Source organism: Anomaloglossus baeobatrachus, chromosome 5 (genome assembly GCF_048569485.1).
Source record: "Anomaloglossus baeobatrachus isolate aAnoBae1 chromosome 5, aAnoBae1.hap1, whole genome shotgun sequence".
In the NCBI taxonomy this organism is placed as follows: domain Eukaryota; kingdom Metazoa; phylum Chordata; class Amphibia; order Anura; family Aromobatidae; genus Anomaloglossus; species Anomaloglossus baeobatrachus.
In genome coordinates, this window is record NC_134357.1 from 258,601,555 (window position 1) to 258,618,708 (window position 17,154).

Sequence of the window (17,154 nt, forward strand, 5' to 3'; positions counted from 1 at the left end):
GAGAGAGGAGAGAGAGAGGAGAGAGAGAGGAGAGAGAGAGGGGGGAGAGAGGGGGAGAGAAAGGGGAGAGAGGGGAGAGAGAGGGGAGAGAGAGGGGAGAGAGAGGAGGGAGAGAAGAGAGAGAGGGAAGAGAGAGAGGAGAGAGAGAAAGAGAAGAGAGAGAGAAGAGAGAGAAGAGAGAGAAGAGAGAGAGGAGAGAGAGAGAGGAGAGATAGAAAAAAAGAGAGAGGAGAGAGAGGAGAGAGAGGAGAGAGAGGGGAGAGAGAAGAGAGAGAGGAGAGGGAGGAGAGAGAAGAGAGAGAGGAGAGAGAGAGGAGAGAGAGAAGAGAGAGAGGAGAAAGAGAAGAGAGAGGGAAGAGAGAGAGGAGAGAGAAAGAGAAGAGAGAGAGGAGAGAGAGAAGAGAGAGAGAAGAGAGAGAGGAGAGAGAGGAGTGAGAGAGAAGAGAGAGAGGAGAGGGAGAGGAGTGAGAGAAGAGAGAGAGGGGAGGGCAATTCAGCCTCATTCCGTGAACTGCTCCGATTTTAGAGGTGTGTCACGCAGCTCACAGCTGATGTCCGGCTCCTCCCCTCAGTGCATAATTAAATGAACTTATAATTATAAATAAATAACAATTATAATTTAAAATTATAAATAAATTAAATTCTTTACCGGGACGGCCGGGACTCAAACTTGTGAACTAATTCTCCTTAGGCAGTAGCGCTACATTGAGCCACTGTCTGTAATGAAAAGCATAGGAAGATTTGGTAATCTTGACCTGTGTATTGCAGTAGAGAATCCAGAAGTAGATTATTTAGCTACAAGGATAGATGGAGGGATGGATGGATGGATGGAGAGAGGGATGGATGGAGGGATGGATGAATGAATGGAGGGATGGATGGAGGGATAGAGGGATGGTTGGAGGGATCGATGGATGGATGTATGGAGGGATTGAGGAAGGAATGGAGGGATGGATGAATGGATGGAGGGATGGATGGATGGATGGATGGAGGAATGAAGGGAGGGATGGAGGGAGGGATGAAGGGAGGGATGAACGGATGAAGAGATGGAGGAAGGGAGGGAGGGAGGTATGGATGGAGGGATGAATGGAGAGATAGAGGGATGGATGGAGGGAGGGATGAATGGATGGAGGGATAGATGAAGGGAGGGATGAATGGAAGGAGAGATGGAGGGATGGATGGAGGGATGGATGGATGGACGGATAGAGGGATGGAAGGGGGGGATGAAGGCAGGGATGAATGAATGGAGAGATGGAGGTAGGGATGGAAGGAGGGATAAATGGATGGAGAGAGGGATTGAGGGATGGAGGGATGAAGGGAGGGATAAATGGATGGAGAGATGGAGGGAGGGATGAAAGGAGGGATGAATGGATGGAGAGATGGATGGAGGGATGGATGAAGGGAGGGATGAAAGGATAGAGAGATGGAGGAAGGGATGGATGGAGGGATGGTTGGAGGGAGGGATAGAGGGATGGATGGAGGGAGGGATGAAGGCAGGGATGAATGGATGGAGAGATGGAGGGAGGGATGAATTGATGGAGGGAGGGATGGAGGGATAGATGGAGGGAAGGAGGGAGGGATGAAGGGAGGGATGAATGGATGGAGAGATGGAGGGAGGGATGAATGGATGGAGGGAGGGATGGATGGAGGGATGGATGAATAGATGTATGGAGGGATGGCTGGATGGAGGAAGGGTTGGAGGGATGGATGGAGGGACGGAAAGATGGATAGATGGAGGGAGGATGGATGGAGGGAGGGATGAAGGGAGGGATGAATGGATGGAGAGATGGAGGGAGGGATGGAGGGAGGGATGAATGGATGGAGGAAGGGATGGAAGGATGGATGGAAGGAGAAATGGAGGGAGGGATGGATGAATGGATGGAGGGATGGATGGATGGAGGGATGGAGGGGAGGGATAAAGGGATGGAGGGAGGGATGAAGGGATGGATGAATGTATGGAGGGATGGATGGAGGGATAGAGGGATGGATGGAGAGATGGAGGGAGGGATGAATGGAGGGAGGGATGGATGGAGGGATGGAGGGAGGGATGAAGGAAGGGATGAATGGATCAAGAGATGGAGAGAGGGATGGAGGGAGGGATGAATGGATGGAGGGATGGATGGAGGAATAGAGGGATGGAGGGAGGGATTAAGGGAGGGATGAATGGATGGAGAGAGAAAGGGAGGGAAGGAAGAAAGGATGAATGGATGGAGAGAGGGATGGATGGAGGGAGAGATGGAGGGATGGATAAATGGAGGGATAAATGGATGGAGAGAGGAAGGGAGGGATGGAAGGAGGGATGAATTGATGGAGAGAGGGATGGAGGGATGGATGGAGAGAGAGATGGAGGGATGAATAAATGGAGGGATGGATGGAGGGATGGATAGAAGGAGGGATGGAGGGGGGGATGAATGGATGGATGGAGGGATGGATGAAAAGAGGGATGAATGGAAGGAGAGATGGAGGGAGGGATGGATAGATGGATGGATGGATGGAGGGATAGAGGGATGATGGAGGGATGGAGAGGGATGAAAGGAGGGATGAATGGATGGAAGGAGGGATGAATGGATGGAGAGAGGGATGGATGGATAGGGGGATAGAGACAGGGATGGAGGGATGGATGAATGGATAGAGGGATGGATGGAGGGAGGGATGGGTGGATGGAGGGATGGATGGAGTGATAGAGGGAGGGATGGAGGGATAAAGGGAGGGATGAATGAATGGAGAGATGAAGGGAGGGATGGATGAATGGATTGAGGGAGGGATGGATGGATGGAGGGATAGAGGGAGGGATGGAGGGAGGGATGAAGTGAGGGATGAATGGATGGATGGAGGGATGGCTGGATGGAGAGAGGGATGGATGGAGGGATGGATGAAAGGAGGGATGGATGGAGGGATGGATGGATGAGGGGATGGATAGAGGGATGGAGGGAGGGATGAAGGGAGGGATGAATGGATGGAGAGATGAAGGGAGGGATGGAGGGAGGGATAAAGGAATGGAGGGAGGGGTGAAGGGATGGATGAATGGACGGAGGGATGGAGGGATGTATGGATGGAGGGATAGAGGGATGGATGGAGGGAGGGAGGGATGCAGGGAGGGATGAATGGATCAAGAGATGGAGAGAGGAATGGAGGGAGGGATGAATGGATGGAGGGATGGATGGATGGAAGGATGCATGGAGGAATAGAGGGATGGGGGGAGGGAAAAAGGGAGGGATGAATGGATGGCGAGAGGGAGGGATGGAAGGAGGGATGAATGGATGGAGAGAGGGATGGAGGGATGGATGGAGGGAGAGATGGAGGGATGGATAAATGGAGGGAGGGATGGATGGAAGGAGGGAGGGATGGAAGGATGGATTGATGGAGGGAAGGATGAAAAAAGGGATGAATGGAAGGAGAGATGGAGGGAGGGATGGATGGAGGGAAGGATGGAGGGATAGGGGGATGGATGGAGGGATGGAGAGGGATGAAGGGAGGGATGAATGGACGGAGAGATGGAGGGAGGGATGAAAGGAGGGATAAATGGATGGAGAAAGGGATGGATGGATAGGGGGATGGAGGGATGGATGAATGGATGGAGGGATGGATGGAGGGAGGGATGGGTGGATGGAGGGATGGATGGAGTAATAGAGGGAGGGATGGAGGGAGGGAGGGATGAATGAATGGAGAGATGAAGGGAGGGATGGAGGGATGGATGAATGGATTGAGGGAGGGATGGATGGAGGGATAGAGGGAGGGATGGAGGGAGGGATGAAGGGAGGGATGAATGTATGGATGGAGGGATGGCTGGATGGGGAGAGGGATGGATGAATGGAGGGATGGATAGAGGGATGGATGTAGGGAGGGATGAAGGGAGGGATGAATGGATGGAGAGATGGAGGGAGGGATGAATGGATGGAGGGATGGATGAAGGGAAGGATGGAGGGAGGGATAAAGGGATGGAGGGAGGGATGAAGGGATGGATGAATGAACGTTGGGATGGAGGGATGTATGGATGGATGGAGGGATAGAAGGATGGATGGAGGGATGGAGAGATGGAGGGCGGGGATGGCGGGATGGATGGAGGGATGGAGGGAGGGATGAAGGGAGGGATGAATGGATAAGAGATGGAGAGAGGGATGGAGGGAGGGATGAATGGATGGAGGGATGGGTGGATGGAAGGATGGATGGAGGGAGGGATGAATGGATGGAGAGAGGGAAGGATGGAAGGAGGGATGAATGGACGGAGAGAGGGATGGAGGGATGGATGGAGGGAGAGATGGAGGGATGGATAAATGGATGGATGGAGGGAGGGAGGGATGGAGGGAGGGATGGATGGAGGGAAGGATGAAAAAAGGGATGAATGGAAGGAGAGATGGATGGAGAGATGGAGGGAGGGATAGATGGAGGGATGAATGGATGGAGAGAGGGATGGAGGCAGAGATGGAGGGATATATGAATGGATGGAGGGATGGATGGAGGGAGGGATGGGTGGATGGAGAGATGGATGGAGTGATAGAGGGAGGGATAAAGGGAGGGATGAATGAATGGAGAGATGAAGGGAGGGATAGAGGGATGGATGAATGGATTGAGGGAGGGATGGATGGATGGAGGGAGGGATGAAGGGAGGGATGAATGGATGGAGAGATGGAGGGAGGGATGGATGGAGGAATAGAGGGATGATGGAAGGAGGGATGAAGGTAGGGATGAATGGATGGAGGAATGGAGGGAAGGATGGAAGGATAGAGGGATGGATGGAGGGAGGGATGAAGGAAGGGATGAATGGATAGAGAGATGGAAGGAGGGATGAATGGATGGAAGGATGGATGGAGGGATGGATGAATGGATGGAGGGAGGGATAAAGGGATGGAGAAAGGGATGAAGGGATGAATTAATGTATGGAGGGATGGATGGATGGAGGCATGGATGGATGGAGGGATAGAGGGATGGATGGAGAGATGGAGGGAGGGATGAATGGATGGAGGGAGGGATGGAGGGATGGAGGGAGGGATGAAGGGAGGGATGAATGGATCAAGAGATGGAGAGAGGGATGGAGGGAGGGATGAATGGATGGAGGGATGGATGGATGAAGGGAGGGATGGAGGGAGGGATAAAGGGATGGAGGGAGGGATAAAGGAATGGATGAATGGACGGAGAGATGGAGGGATGTATGGATGGATGGAGGGATAGAGGGATGGATGGAGGGATGGAGAGATGGAGGGAGGGATGGAGGGAGGGATGAAGGGAGGGATGAATGGATCAAGAGATGGAGAGAGGGATGAAGGGAGGGATGAATGGATGGATGGAGGGATGGCTGGATGGAGAGATGGATGGATGAATGGAGGGATGGATAGAGGGATGGATGGAGGGAGGGATGAAGGGAGGAATGAATGGATGGAGAGATGGAGGGAGGGATGAATGGATGGAGGGATGGATGGATGAAGGGAGGGATGGAGGGAATGATAAAGGGATGGAGAGAGGGATGAAGGGATGGATGAATGGACGGAGGGATGTATGGATGGATGGAGGGATAGAGGGATGGATGGAGGGATGGAGAGATGGAGGGAGGGATGGAGGGATGGATGGACGGATGGAGGGAGGGATGAAGGGAGGAGAGATGAATGGATCAAGAGATGGAGAGAGGGATGGAGGGAGGGATGAATGGATGGAGGGATGGGTGGATGGAAGGATGGATGGAGGAGTAGAGGGATGGGGGGAGGGATGAATGGATGGAGAGAGGGAGGGATGGAAGGAGGGATGAATGGATGGAGAGAGGGATGGAGGGATGGATGGAGGGAGAGATGGAGGGATGGACAAATGGATGGGTGGAGGGAGGGATGGAGGGATGGATGGATGGAGGGAAGGATGAAAAAATGGATGAATGGAAGGAGAGATGGAGGGATGGATGGAGGGAAGGATGGAGGGATAGGGGGATGGATGGAGAGATGGAGGGAGGGATGGAAGGGGGGATGAATGGATGGAGAGAGGGATGGATGGAGGGATGGAGGGAGGAATGAAGGGAGGGATGAATGGATGGAGAGATGGAGGGAGGGATGGAGGGAGGGATGGATGGAGGAATAGAGGGATGATGGAGGGATGGAGGGAGGGATGAAGGTAGGGATCAATGGATGGAGGGATGGAGGAAGGGATGAATGGATGGATGGAGGGATGGATGGATTGATGGATAGAAGGATGGATGGAGTGATGGATGGAGCGAAGGATGGAGGGGGGGGATGGATGGAAGGAAGGATGGAGGGGGGGATGAATGGATGGAGGGATGGAGGGATGGATGAAAAGAGGGATGAATGGAAGGAGAGATGGAGGGAGGGATGGAGGGATGGATGGATGCATGGACGGATGGAGGGACGGAGGGATGGATGAATGGATGGATGGAGGGATGGATGGATTGATGGATAGAGGGATGGATGGAGGGATGGATGGAGGGAAGGATGGAGGGGGGGATGAATGGATGGAGGGATGGATGGATGGAGGGATGGATGAAAAGAGGGATGAATGGAAGGAGAGATGGAGGGAGGGATGGAGGGATGGATGGATGGATGGATGGAGGGATGGATGGAGGGATAGGGGGATGGATGGAGGGATGGAGAGGGATGAAGGGAGGAATGAATGGATGGAGAGATGGAGGGAGGGATGGAAGGAGGGATGAATGGATGGAGAGAGGGATGGATGGATGGATGGAGGGATGGAGTCAGGAATAGAGGGATGGATGAATGGATGGAGGGATGGATGGATGGAGGGAGGGATGGGTGGATGGAGGGATGGATGGAATGATAGAGGGGGGGATGAAGGGAGGGATGGAGGGATAGATGAAGGGAGGGATGAAGGGATGACTGAATGGAAGGAAAGATGGAGTGAGGGATGGAGGGAGGGATGGATGGATGGAGGGATGGATGGAGGGATAAAGGGATGGAGGGAGGGATGAAGGCAGGGATGAAGGCAGGGATGAATGGATGGAGAGATGGAGGTAGGGATGTGGGGAGGGATGGATGGATGGAGGGATGGATGGAGGGATAGAGGGATGGAGGGAAGGATGAAGGCAAAGATGAAGGCAGGGATGAATGGATGGAGAGATGGAGGTAGGGATGGAAGGAGGGATAAATGAATGGAGAGAGGGATGGATGGATGGAAGGATGGAGGGATGAAGGGAGGGATGAATGGATAGAGAGATGGAGGAAGGCATGGATGGAGGGATGGATGGAGGGAGGGATAGAAGGATGGATGGAGGGATGGAGGGAGGGATGAAGGCAGGGATGAATGGATGGAGAGATGGAGGGAGGGATGAAGGGAGGGATGAATTGATGGAGCCAGGGATGGATGGAGGGATAGATGGAGAGATAGAGGGATGGAGGGAGGGATGACGGGATGAAGGGAGGGATGAATGGATGGAGAGATGGAGGGAGGGATGAATGGAGGGAGCGAGGGATAGAGGGATAAAGGGATGCATGGAGGGAAGGATGAATGGATGGATGGAGGGATGGATGGATGGAGGGTGGGATAGAGGGATGGAGGGACGGATGAAGGGAGGGATGAATGCATGGAGAGATGGAGGGAGGGATGAATCGATTGAGGAAGGGATGGATGGAGAGATGGAGAAATGGATGGATGGATGGAGGGATGGATGGAGGGATAGAGGGATGGATGGAGGGATAGATGGAGGGATGGAGGGAGGGATAAAGGGATGGAGGGAGGGATGAGGGAGGGATGAATCGATTGAGGAAGGGATGGATGGAGAGATGGAGAAATGGATGGATGGAGGGATGGATGGAGGGATAGAGGGATGGATGGATGAATGGATGGAGGGATGGATGGATGGAGGGATGGATGGAGGAATGGATGGAGGGATAGAGGGATGGATGGAGGGATTAAGAGATGGAGGGAGGGATGAATGGATGGAGGGAGGGATGGATGGGGGGATGTAGGGAGGGATGAAGGGAGGGATGAATGGATCAAGAGATAGAGAGAGGGATGGAGGGAAGGATGAATGGATGGAGGGATGGGTGGATGGAGGGATGGATGGAGGAATAGAGGAATGAAGGGAGGGATGGAAGGAGGGATGAATGGATGGAGAGAGGAAGGGAGGCATAGAAGGAGGGATGAATGGATAAAGAGAGGGATGGAGGGATGGATGGAGGGAGAGATGGAAAGATGGATAAATGGATGGATGGATGGAGGGAGAGATGGATGGAGGGAGGGATGAATGGATGGAGGGATGGATGGATGGATGGAGGGATGGATGAAAAGAGGGATGAATAAAAGGAGAGATGGAGGGAGGGAGGGATGGTTGGGTGGAGGGATGGAAGGAGGGAGGGATGGATGGATGGGTGGATGGAGGGATGGATGGAGGGATAGAGGGAGGGATGGAGGGATGGAGGGAGGGATGAAGGGAGGGATGAATGGATGGAGAGATGGAGGGAAGAATGGAAGGATAGAGGGATGGATGGAGTGAGGGATGAATGGATGGAGAGATGGAGTAACGGAGGGATGAATGGATGGAGGTAGGGATGGAGGGAGAGATGAAGGGAGGGATGAATGGATGGAGAGATGGACGGAGGGATTGAGGGAGGGATGAATGGATGGAGGGAGGGATGAATGGATGGAGGGATGGATGGAGGGATAAAGGGATGGAGGGAGGGATGAAGGCAGGGATGAAGGCAGGGATGAATGGATGGAGAGATGGAGGTAGGGATGTGGGGAGGGATGGATGGATGGAGGGATGGATGGAGGGATAGAGGGATGGAGGGAAGGATGAAGGCAAAGATGAAGGCAGGGATGAATGGATGGAGAGATGGAGGTAGGGATGGAAGGAGGGATAAATGAATGGAGAGAGGGATGGATGGATGGATGGATGGATGGAAGGATGGAGGGATGAAGGGAGGATGAATGGATAGAGAGATGGAGGAAGGGATGGATGGAGGGATGGATGGAGGGAGGGATAGAAGGATGGATGGAGGGATGGAGGGAGGGATGAAGGCAGGGATGAATGGATGGAGAGATGGAGGGAGGGATGAAGGGAGGGATGAATTGATGGAGCCAGGGATGGATGGAGGGATAGATGGAGAGATAGAGGGATGGAGGGAGGGATGACGGGATGAAGGGAGGGATGAATGGATGGAGAGATGGAGGGAGGGATGAATGGAGGGAGCGAGGGATAGAGGGATAAAGGGATGCATGGAGGGAAGGATGAATGGATGGATGGAGGGATGGATGGATGGAGGGTGGGATAGAGGGATGGAGTGACGGATGAAGGGAGGGATGAATGCATGGAGAGATGGAGGGAGGGATGAATCGATTGAGGAAGGGATGGATGGAGAGATGGAGAAATGGATGGATGGATGGAGGGATGGATGGAGGGATAGAGGGATGGATGGAGGGATAGATGGAGGGATGGAGGGAGGGATAAAGGGATGGAGGGAGGGATGAGGGAGGGATGAATCGATTGAGGAAGGGATGGATGGAGAGATGGAGAAATGGATGGATGGAGGGATGGATGGAGGGATAGAGGGATGGATGGATGAATGGATGGAGGGATGGATGGATGGAGGGATGGATGGAGGAATGGATGGAGGGATAGAGGGATGGATGGAGGGATTAAGAGATGGAGGGAGGGATGAATGGATGGAGGGAGGGATGGATGGGGGGATGTAGGGAGGGATGAAGGGAGGGATGAATGGATCAAGAGATAGAGAGAGGGATGGAGGGAAGGATGAATGGATGGAGGGATGGGTGGATGGAGGGATGGATGGAGGAATAGAGGAATGAAGGGAGGGATGGAAGGAGGGATGAATGGATGGAGAGAGGAAGGGAGGGATAGAAGGAGGGATGAATGGATAAAGAGAGGGATGGAGGGATGGATGGAGGGAGAGATGGAAAGATGGATAAATGGATGGATGGATGGAGGGAGAGATGGATGGAGGGAGGGATGAATGGATGGAGGGATGGATGGATGGATGGAGGGATGGATGAAAAGAGGGATGAATAAAAGGAGAGATGGAGGGAGGGAGGGATGGTTGGGTGGAGGGATGGAAGGAGGGAGGGATGGATGGATGGGTGGATGGAGGGATGGATGGAGGGATAGAGGGAGGGATGGAGGGATGGAGGGAGGGATGAAGGGAGGGATGAATGGATGGAGAGATGGAGGGAAGAATGGAAGGATAGAGGGATGGATGGAGTGAGGGATGAATGGATGGAGAGATGGAGGGAGGTATGGATGGATGGAGGGAGGGATGGAGGGATGGATGAAGGAAGGGATGAATGGATGGAGAGATGGAGTAACGGAGGGATGAATGGATGGAGGTAGGGATGGAGGGAGAGATGAAGGGAGGGATGAATGGATGGAGAGATGGACGGAGGGATTGAGGGAGGGATGAATGGATGGAGGGAGGGATGAATGGATGGATGGAGGGAAGGATAGAGTGATGGATGGGTGGAGGGAGGGATGGATGGATGGATGGATGGAGGGACGGAGGGATGGATGAATTAATGGATGGATGGAGGGATGGATGGATTGATGGATAGAGGGATGGATGGATGGATGGAGGGATGGATGGAGGGAGGGATGAATGGATGGAGGGATGGATGGATGGATGGAGGGATGGATGAAAAGATGGATGAATAGAAGGAGAGATGGAGGGAGGGATGGAGGGATGGATGGATGGAGGGATAGGGGGATGGATGAAGGGATAGAGAGGGATGAAGGGAGGAATGAATGGATGGAGAGATGGATGGAAGGAGGGATGAATGGATGGAGAGAGTGATGGATGGATGGAGGGATGGAGGCAAGAATAGAGGGATGGATGAATGGATGGAGGGATTGATAGAGGGAGGGATGGGTGGATGGAGGGATGGGTGGATGGAGGGATGGATGGAGTGATAGAGGCAGGGATGGAGGGAGGGATAAAGGGAGGGATGAATGGATGGAGAGATGTAGGGAGGGATGAAGGGAGGGATGGATGGAAGAATAGACGGATGATGGAGGGATGGAGGGAGAGATGAAGGTAGGGATGAATGGATGGAGGGATGGGGGAAGGATAGAGGGATGGATGGATGGAGGGAGGAATGAAAGGATGGATGGATGGATGGAGGGAGGGATGGAGGGATGGATGGAGGGAGGGATGGATGGAGGGATAGAGGAATGGATAGAGGGAGGGATGGAGGGATAGAGGGAGGGATGACGGGAAGGATGAAAGGAGGGATGAATGAATGGAGAGATTGAGAGATGGATGAAGGGAGGGATGAATAGATGGAGGGATGGATGGAGGGAGAGATGAATGGATGGAGGGATCGATGTATGGAGGGAGGGATGGAGGGATGGATGAATGAATGGATGGAGGGAGGGATGGATGGAGGGATGAATAGAGGGATGGATGGAGGGAGGGATGAATGGATGGAGGGATAGAGGGATAGATGAAGGGAGGGATGAAGGGAGGGATGAATGGAAGGAGAGATGGAGGAAGGGATGGAAGGAGGGATAAATGGATGGAGAGAGGGATGGATGGATGGAGGGATGAAGGGAGGGATGAATGGATGGAGGGAGGGATGAATGGATAGAGATGGAGGAAGGGATGGATGGAGGGATGGATGGAGGGAGGGATAGAGGGAAGGATGGAGGGATGGAGGGAGGGATGAAGGCAGGGATGAATGGATGGAGAGATGAAGGGAGGGATGAAGGGAGGGATGAATTGATGGAGGGTGGGATGGAGGGATAGATGGTGGGATAGATGGAGGGATAGAGGGATTGAGGGAGGGATAAAGGGAGGGATGAATGGATGGAGAGAAGGAGGGAGGGAATGAATGGATGGAGGGAGGGATGGATGGAGGGATGGATGAATGGATGGAGGGATGGATGGATGGAGAGATGGAGAAATGAATGGATGGATGGAGGGAGGGATGGAGGGAGGGATAAAGGGATGGAGGAAGGGATGAGGGAGGAAGGAAGGGATGGATGAATGGATGGAGGGATGGATGGATTAATGGATGGATGGAGGGATGGATGGAGGGATAGAGGGATGGATGGATGGAAGGACAGATGGAGGGAAGAAATGAATGGATGGAGGGAGAGATGGAGGGATGGATGGAGGGATGGAGGGAGGGATGAAGGGAGGGATGAATAGATCAAGAGATAGAGAGAGGGATGGAGGGAGGGATGAATGGATGGAGGGATGGATGGATGTAGGGATTGATGGAGGAATAGAGGATGGAGGGAGGGATGAAGGGAAGGATGAATGGATGGAGAGAGGAAGGGAGGGATGGAAGGAGGGATGAATGAATGGAGAGATGAAGGGAGGGAAGGAGGGATGAATGGATGGAGGGATGGATGGAGGGATAGAGGGATGAATGGAGGGAGGGATGAAGGGAGGGATGAATGGATGGAGAGATGGAGGGGGGATGGAGGGAGGGATGGATGGAGGAATAGAGGGATGATGGAGGGATGGAGAGAGGGATGAAGGTAGGGATGAATCGATGAAGGGATGGAGGGAAGGATGGAAGGATAGAGGGATGGATGGAGGGAGGGATGAATGGATGGAGAGATGGAGGGAGGGAGGGATGGATGGAGGGATGGATGGAGGGATAGAGGAATGGATAGACGGAGGGATGGAGGGATAGGGGGAGGGATGGAGGGAGGGATGAATGGATGGAGAGATGGAGAGGGGGATTAAGGGAGGGATGAATGGATGGAGGGAGGGATGGAGGGAGGGATGAACGGATGGAGGAAGGCATGGAAGGATGGATGGAAGGAGAAATGGGAGGGAGGGATGGATGAATGGATGGAGGGATGGAGGGATGGATGGATGGAGGGAAGGAGGGAGAGATAAAGGGATGGAGGGAGGGATGAAGGGATGGATGAATGTATGGAGGGCATGGATGGAGGGATAGAGGGATGGATGGAGAGATGGAGGGAGGGATGAAGGAAGGGATGAATGGATCAAGAGATGGAGAGAGGGATAAAGGGAGGGTATGAATGGATGGTGGGATGGATGGATGGAGGGATGGATGGAGGAATAGAGGGATGGAGGGAGGGATTAAGGGAGGGATGAATGGATGGAGAGAGAAAGGGAGGGATGGAAGGAGGGATGAATGGATGGAGAGAGGGATGGATGGAGCGAGAGATGGAGGGATGGATAAATGGAGGGATGGATGGATGGAGGGATGAATGGATGGAGAGAGGAAGGGAGGGATGGAAGGAGGGATGAATTGATGGAGAGAGGGATGGAGGGATGGATGGAGGGAGAGATGGAGGGATGGATAAATGGAGGGATGGATGGAGGGAGGGATGGAAGGAGGGATGGAGGGAGGGATGAATGGATGGATGGATGGAGGGATGGATGAAAAGAGGGATGAATGGAAGGAGAGATGGAGGGAGGGATGGATGGATGGATGGAGGGATAGGGGGATGGATGGAGGGATGGAGAGGGATGAAATGAGGGATGAATGGATGGAAAGATGGAAGGAGGGATGAATGGATGGAGAGAGGGATGGAGGCAGGGATGGAGGGATGGATGAATGGATGGAGGGATGGATGAGGGAGGGATGGGTGGATGGATGGAGTGATGGAGGGAGGGATGGATGGATGGATGGAGGGATAGGGGGATGGATGGAGGGATGGAGAGGGATGAAAGGAGGGATAAATGAATGGAGAGATGAAGGGAGGGATGGATGAATGGATTGAGGGAGGGATGGATGGATGGAGGGATAGAGGGAGGGATGGAGGGAGGGATGAAGTGAGGGATGAATGGATGGAGGGATGGCTGGATGTAGAGAGGAATGGATGGAGGGATGGATGAAAGGATGGATGGATGGAGGGATGGATGGATGGAGGGATGGATAGAGGGATGGATGGAGGGAGGGATGAAGGGAGGGATGAATGGAAGGAGAGATGGAGGGAGGGATGAATGGAGGGATAGATGGAGGGAGGGATGAATGGATGGAGAGATGGAGGGAGGGAGGGATGGATGGAGGGATGGATGGAGGGATAGAGGGATGGATAGACGGAGGGATGGAGGGATAGGGGGAGGGATGGAGGGAGGGATGAATGGATGGAGAGATGGACGAGAGGGATGAAGGGAGGGATGAATGGATGTAGGGATGGGGGGAGGGATGGAGGGAGGGATGAACGGATGGAGGAAGGCATGGAAGGATGGATGGAAGGAGAAATGGAGGGAGGGATAAAGGGATGGAGGGAGGGATGAAGGGATGGATGAATGTATGGAGGGATGGATGGAGGGATAGAGGGATGGATGGAGAGATGGAGGGGGGGATGAATGGAGGGAGGGATGGATGGAGGGATAAAGGGATGGAGAGAGGGATGAAGGGATGGATGAATGTATGGAGGGATGGATGGAGGGATAGCGGGATGGATGGAGAGATGGAGGGGGGGATGAATGGAGGGAGGGATGGATGGAGGGATGGAGGGAGGGATGAAGGAAGGGATGAATGGATCAAGAGATGGAGAGAGGGATAAAGGGAGGGATGAATGGATGGTGGGATGGATGGATGGAGGGATGGATGGAGGAATAGAGGGATGGAGGGAGGGAATAAGGGACGGATGAATGGATGGAGAGAGAAAGGGAGGGATTGAAGGAGGGATGAATGGATGGAGAGAGGGATGGATGGAGGGAGAGATGGAGGGATGGATAAATGGAGGGATGGATGGATGGAGGGATGAATGGATGGAGAGAGGAAGGGAGGGATGGAAGGAGGGATGAATTGATGGAGAGAGGGATGGAGGGGTGGATGGAGGGGTGGATGGAGGGAGAGATGGAGGGATGGAAAAATGGAAGGGATGGATGGAGGGAGGGATGGATGGAAGGAGGGATGGAGGGAGGGATGAATGGATGGATGGATGGATGAAAAGAGGGATAAATGGAAGGAGAGATGTAGGGAGGGATGGATGGATGGAGGGATAGGGGGATGGATGGAGGGATGGAGAGGGATGAAAGGAGGGATGAATGGATGGAAAGATGGAAGGAGGGAATGAATGGATGGAGAGAGGGATGGAGGCAAGGATGGAGGGATGGATGAATGGATGGAGGGATGGATGAGGGAGGGATGGGTGGATGGAGGGATGGATGGAGTGATAGAGGGAGGGATGGAGGGGTAAAGGGAGGGATAAATGAATGGAGAGATGAAGGGAGGGATGGATGAATGGATTGAGGGAAGGGATGGAATGGATGGATGGAGGGATAGAGGGAGGGCTGGAGGGAGGGAAGAAGTGAGGGATGAATGGATGGATGGATGGATGGAGGGATGGCTGGATGTAGAGAGGAATGGATGGAGGGATGGATGAAAGGAGGGATGGATGGAGGGATGGATGGATGGAGGGATGGATAGAGGGATGGATGGAGGAGGGATGAAGGGAGGGATGAATGGATCAAGAGATGGAGAGAGGGATAAAGGGAGGGATGAATGGATGGTGGGATGGATGGATGGAGGGATGGATGGAGGAATAGAGGGATGGAGGGAGGGATTAAGGGAGGGATGAATGGATGGAGAGAGAAAGGGAGGGATGGAAGGAGGGATGAATGGATGGAGAGAGGGATGGATGGAGCGAGAGATGGAGGGATGGATAAATGGAGGGATGGATGGATGGAGGGCATGAATGGATGGAGAGAGGATGGGAGGGATGGAAGGAGGGATGAATTGATGGAGAGAGGGATGGAGGGATGGATGGAGGGTGAGATGGAGCGGATGGATAAATGGAGGGATGGATGGAGGGAGGGATGGAAGGAGGGATGGAGGGAGGGATGAATGGATGGTGGGATGGAGGGATGGATGAAAAGAGGGATGAATGGAAGGAGAGATGGAGGGAGGGATGGATGGATGGATGGTGGGATAGGGGGATGGATGGAGGGATGGAGAGGGATGAATGAGGGTGATGGAATGTTGGGAAGGAGGGATGAATGGTTGGTGAGTGGGATGGTGGAAGGGCTGGAGGGTGGGTGGAATGGATGGAGGTGGATGGTGAGGTGGGATGGAGTGGTGGATGGATGGAGTGATGGAGGGAGGGATGGGTGGGAGGGATGGGAGGGTGGGTGTGGAGGGTGGGTGAGGAGGGGATGGTGTGGGATGGATTGGTGGGTGTAGGTATGGTGAGTGGATGGGTGGGCTAGGGTTGGATGGGTGGGATGGGTGAGGTGGGTGGTGGTGGGTGGGTAGGAGGTGTGGTTGGGAGGTTGGGTGGGTTGGGTGGGAGGGTGGGTGTGTGGTTGGGTTGGAGGGTGGGTGGTTTGGTGGGTGGGTGGGTGGGTGGGTGGGTGGGTGGGTGGAGTGTGTGGGTGGGTGGGTGGGTGGGTGGTTGGGTGGGTGGTTGGGTTGGTTAGAGAGAGGGGAAGAAGAAGAAGGGGGGGGGGGGGGGTGTGTGTGAAGGAATGGATGAAAGAAAGGATGAAAGAAAGAATGAATGAAAGAGTGAATGAAAGAATGAATGAATGAAAGAATGAATGAATGAAGGGATGAATGAAAGAATGAATGGAAGAGAGTATGAATGAATGAAAGAATGAATGGATGAAAGATAGGATGAAAGAAAGAATGAAAGAAAGAGTGAAAAGAATGAATGAATGAAAGAAAGATTGAATGGATGAATGAAAGAAAGGATGAGAGAATGGATGGGTGAAAGAAGGGATGAAAGAAGAATGAAAGAATGAATGAAAAAGTGAAAGAATGAATGAATGAATGAAAGAAAGAATGATAGAATGAATGAATAAATGAAAGAAAGATGAAATGAAAGAATGAATGGATGAATGAAAGAATGAAAGGAAGAATGAAAGAGAGAATGAATGGATGAAAGAAGGAATGAGGGAATGAATGGATGAAAGATGGGATGAAAGAGAATGAAAGAATGAATGAAACAGTGAAAGAATGAATGAATGAATGAAAGAAAGAATGAGAGAAGGAATGGATGAAAGAGGGGATGAATGAAAGAATGAAATGAATGAATGGATGAAAGAAAGAATGAAAGAAGGAATGAAAGAAAGAATGAATGAAAGAATGGGTGAATGAAAGAATGAGAGAAAAGAATGAATGAAAGAATGAAAGAGAGAATGATTGGATGAAAGAAGGAATGAAAGAAAGGAAGAGAGAATGAATGGATGAAAGAATGAATGAATGAAAGAATGGGTGAATGAAAGAATGAGAGAGAGAATGAATGAAAGAGAGAATGAA